The sequence below is a fragment of the Tetranychus urticae genome, unplaced genomic scaffold (genome assembly GCF_039701765.1).
Source record: "Tetranychus urticae isolate SD_2017Ah unplaced genomic scaffold, NJAU_TeUrti_SD_1.0 Scaffold_6, whole genome shotgun sequence".
Taxonomy (NCBI): Eukaryota; Metazoa; Arthropoda; class Arachnida; order Trombidiformes; family Tetranychidae; genus Tetranychus; species Tetranychus urticae.
Window position 1 is genome coordinate 418524 of NW_028315838.1, and position 5000 is coordinate 423523.

The window sequence follows — 5000 nt, forward strand, 5'->3', positions numbered from 1 at the left end:
TCTGGGAAGAGGGCCCTTGTCAGAGGGACTTGCAGATTTAGTTGAAATAATCGTGACTCTAGCCATTACGCAGCACCGCTTTCCACCTTTCAATGGAAAACCTTTGCGCCGGACTCATCCCTTTTCACTCGCCGTTACTCAGGGAATCTCATTTGATTTCTTTTCCTCCGCTGAATTATATGCTTAAATTCGGCGGGTAACCTCACCTGATCTGAGATCAAAAATATTGATTAAGTTGATTAATGTTTATTTGTGTTGTTTGCAAGCAAGCAACGTAAATCTACTTTAATGTTTGCACAAATTTTGCCTTTGCATTACTTCTTAGGTCTGCTTTAACAGAATGAAATAGCTACTATTTGTACGATTTATACAAGTGCAAGAAGATTCATCAGTTAACAGGTTAGTTGATCACCATAGTTATCTGCAATACGACTTTAGCGTCGTCAGATAGGCGACTAACCTTAGAATCTCATGCTAGTATCTATTCATATATACTGCTTGCAGAGATGAAATATGCATTGTACACAAAATTTATCATGTGAAACAAGTAGATTTGAGATTCTCCTTACTAAATTGCAACGAATTGCAATTAAGAAAAGGAATAAAACATCAAGATTCATGCATATAAATATACAATCCTCTCAAAACAATGCATATATGGTAGTATGCAAGTGTTTTGTTGATTATTTTACATCTCAACTCTCAGACAGATGTGACCTCGGAAAAGACCCGAAAGCCGCAATGTGCGTTGGAAGCTCAAGTGCTCGGCGTGTCCTGCAATTCGCACCGATTATCGTAGCTAGCTACGTTCTTCATCGATTGGTAATTCGAGTGATCCACCGCTTGAAGATGTATCTTTGCCACCGTGGGACTTTTAATAAGTATCCTAAATCTGCATTGAGAGGGTTTTAAAACAATTGTATGCAGTTTATAAAAACCATAGTTGTCTTTACTTAGTTAGGCGAAGAAGTGTAAAACTTCCTTCTTTAAACCTTGCCGTCAGCATAAGCTGAAGACTTGATCAGGTACCAAGTATGTAGCAAGACAGGCTTTTCATTATAAACTACAATTGTTTTGCAAAAGAAATTATGGCTATCGTTAGATAACCCTCACTCTTTGTTGCATTGGATAATGAAAGATGGATGTATGAATGAACGAATGTAATGCAAATTAGAATCATGTTGCAATGGCTAAATGTTTGCAATAAACATTCACAATTGCGACTCTAATGCAAATACAATTCAATTGCATTCACCATATTAGCATCTACAATATCACTATGCAGAGTGTTTGATTGTTTGAAGGTTGTATTTCTCTTATAATAAGAGGGTAATACGTTAATGATCCTTCCGCAGGTTCACCTACGGAAACCTTGTTACGACTTTTACTTCCTCTAAATGATCAAGTTTGAACATCTTTCCAGCACAATCCGACCACTAGTTTCCCAATGGTCTGGATTGACCAGTCCGAAGTCCTCACTAAATCATTCAATCGGTAGTAGCGACGGGCGGTGTGTACAAAGGGCAGGGACGTAATCAACGCAAGCTAATGACTCACGCTTACTGGGAATTCCTCGTTCATGGGCAATAATTACAATGCCCAATCCCCATCACGAAATGGGTTCAAGCGGTTACCCACTCCTTTCGGAGCAGGAAACAGTATGCACGATGACCACTTCAGTGTAGCACGCGTGCGGCCCCGGACATCTAAGGGCATCACAGACCTGTTATTGCTCTGTTTCGTGCGGCTGCGAGCGCCGCTTGTCCCTCTAAGAAGTCCTTACAGTGCTACAGCATCCTTACCCTAGCCAATTCTGTAGGCTAATAGCAGCAGAGCCCTCAACAGCCGAAACCATCAAGAGATACTACCACCCACAGGTTGACTAAGGGGGAGTACTGCAGTGTAAACTGCAAGTCTATTTAGTAGGCTAGAGTCTCGTTCGTTATCGGAATTAACCAGACAAATCACTCCACCAACTAAGAACGGCCATGCACCACCACCCACTGAATCAAGAAAGAGCTCTCAATCTGTCAATCCTCTCAGTGTCCGGGCCGGGTGAGTTTTCCCGTGTTGAGTCAAATTAAGCCGCAAGCTCCACTCCTGGTGGTGCCCTTCCGTCAATTCCTTTAAGTTTCAGCTTTGCAACCATACTTCCCCCGGAACCCAAAAACTTTGGTTTCCCGGAAGCTTCCATTCGAGTCATGAAATTAGTTACTCAGAATGATCGCTGGTTGGCATCGTTTATGGTTAGAACTAGGGCGGTATCTGATCGCCTTCGAACCTCTAACTTTCGTTCTTGATTAATGAAAACATTCTTGGCAAATGCTTTCGCTGTAGTTTGTCTTGCGACGGTCCAAGAATTTCACCTCTAGCGCCGCAATACAAATGCCCCCGTCTGTCCCTCTTAATCATTACCTTGGATTCTTAAGACCAACAAAATAGAACCAAGGTCCTATTCCATTATTCCATGCAAGATCATTCAAGTTAAGGTAGTGGTACGCATCATATAGATGGTTGACCATACCGTTTTTAGGCACCTCTTTCGAGGTTTTGGACGCCTGCTTTGAGCACTCTGATTTTTTCAAGGTAAAAGTCTCGATCGCTTGAATCAACACTCGGTAAAGAGCATTGATAGCAAATATCGAGCAATTTTCTGTCTAAACACTATGAATGTAACCACCAGGAAAGAGGAATGAAGGTTCAAGCAAGCATCCGTAGACACAAGCAAGAAACCTAACATCACCATCTAACCCTTTAATCAGTGGACCCCATAGGTTCGACTGAAATCCAACTACGAGCTTTTTAACCGCAGCAACTTTAATATACGCTATTGGAGCTGGAATTACCGCGGCTGCTGGCACCAGACTTGCCCTCCAATAGATCCTCGTTAAAGGATTTAAATTGTACTCATTCCAATTACGGGGCCTCAATAGAGTCCCGTATTGTTATTTTTCGTCACTACATCCCCGTACTGGGATTGTGTAATTTGCGCGCCTGCTGCCTTCCTTAGATGTGGTAGCCGTTTCTCAGGCTCCCTCTCCGGAATCGAACCCTAATTCCCCGTTACCCGTTACAACCATGGTAGGCGCATAACCTACCATCGACAGTTGATAAGGCAGTTGCTTGAGGGATACATCGTCGGCTCAGAGGCCATACGATTTGCTCAGTTATTCAGAGTCATCACAAGAAATGCAACCGAAGTTGCTAAGATCCCCACTGCTAGTCCTTAGACAGCGACCGAAATCACTGAACAGGGTTCTAGGTGAATAAGAATCATTGGTCTTGTACTAATAAATGCGATCCTTCCGTCAGCAAGCTGAGGTTGGAACACTTGTTCATGTATTAGCTCTAGAATTACCACAGTTATCCATGTAAAAAAGAATATCCGAGGAACCGTAACTGATTTAATGAGCCCTAACATAAAATTCGCCCTCCTTCCACCCCGCCGCTTGGAACCGGTTAGGTTATAGTTGCGACGGCGACTTTGTTCTGCTAAGGGTGTCCCGCAAGCGAGACGAAATGACTGAGGCTTCTAGGAAAACAAGGCTAGGCTGCAGCAAATATATGCAAGACTCATTAAGAGGTTTACGACCCTAATCCATTCATATTACATTGCGTCGTTTATAACGACGAGACAATAAATACAATATCATAAGGTCTACCAGTTAGACTGGTCACCTTTGCGTACTGCACAGTACAGGTACTGCACAGTACTTCCAATAAACTCTAAGATGTTAAGAGACCCATTGGTCAGGGTCGCAGCACGAGACTGCTACCTATATTATGGCTCAGGTCAACCAGAGGGACACTTAGTATTCGCCAGCTAAAGACCCAGTAATGATCAGAAGCCTATTGGGAACATAGCACCCCCCCACCACGGTGAGGTGGTCCCCCGTTGGGGGGGACTGATTTAATGAGCCATTCGCGGTTTCACTTTATAAACAGTATGTACTTAGACATGCATGGCTTAATCTTTGAGACAAGCATATGACTACTGGCAGGATCAACCAGGTAACTTGATGTTTTAGCAAAGTAAAATGCTAAACAAGTTGTTTTTGCAGCTATAAATACGATATCCTCAGCTAACAACCAGCAAGTGGATGCTAACTTTAACGAGGTATCGAGATTTATGTCGTGCATTAAGATAATTCTGCAGAAAGCTCTTTAGAATCCATCTTCTTCCACTAAAATGTGCAAGCACATCTAGCAGGAGTAACCATTGCTGGGTACGTTTGCAAGTCAACTAAACAGCATAGTATTATAACCGCTTGATACCAATTTCTTGGATCAATCTGCGGTCTGCTTTGCACAAGCAGAGCTCAATACTAATACTGCTCACTCTGTTGAGTGACTAGTTTGAACATATATGCAAGATATGAAGTCTGATAGCATTAAAGCCCAACTCTCATAGATATTGTCAGTCGTACCAAGGAAGACCTTAGGTCTTGCAGGTACTCTACCTTTGTATAATAGTGTGTGGTGATAAGATGATTGACGATCCAAACCCATTCAGGCCCGTCTCTTCAACCACCAAACATCAACAGAATAACAGGAATAGATGCGTGAACAGCTACAGTCTGGACCATACCACTGCTTGATGCATTGACTTATCCATAACCGTAGACAATCACTTACCTCCCCATCAACTACTGATGGTTGCTTCTCTCAATTCAGCAACTACACTCACCACATATAACACAATAAATCTGGTTGTGATCTAAAACCTCTTTTTCTGAAAATTAGACTAAGTCCGTGTCTATTTTTGACACCCAATAACTTTTGAACCATAAGGTCAATCGCGATCATGTTTTTCGGGGTAATATCCCAGTAGTGCCGACTATCGCATGCGCTTATTAATGACCTAAATTACTAAACGCAAGTGGCCTAAAATCGCGCCAATTCGAACATTCTCATTGCTTTTATGGGCTCAACCATTAAAGGCGATTTCCTCTGGTACCAACAGCACGAACTCGATCAAAATTACGCAATCATTAGTTGAC

General features: G+C 42.4%; 2 non-coding genes and 1 pseudogene across 2 annotated transcripts in view; all 3 read right to left on the reverse strand.

Moving 5' to 3' along the window:
* LOC149092714 (large subunit ribosomal RNA) overlaps nt 1-220 on the reverse strand; it is a 4168-nt gene extending 3948 nt beyond the window's left edge. The window contains exon 1 of the ribosomal RNA XR_016200648.1: nt 1-220. This exon is cut by the window's left edge and continues 3948 nt beyond it. This is a non-coding gene — a ribosomal RNA (large subunit ribosomal RNA).
* A 476-nt stretch (nt 221-696) lies between these two features.
* On the reverse strand, nt 697-851 carry LOC149092715 (5.8S ribosomal RNA). The gene has a single exon (XR_016200657.1). It is a non-coding gene; the product is annotated as a 5.8S ribosomal RNA (ribosomal RNA).
* A 487-nt stretch (nt 852-1338) lies between these two features.
* LOC149092716 (small subunit ribosomal RNA) lies at nt 1339-4014 on the reverse strand (annotated as a pseudogene).
* Nucleotides 4015-5000: the final 986 nt, after the last annotated feature.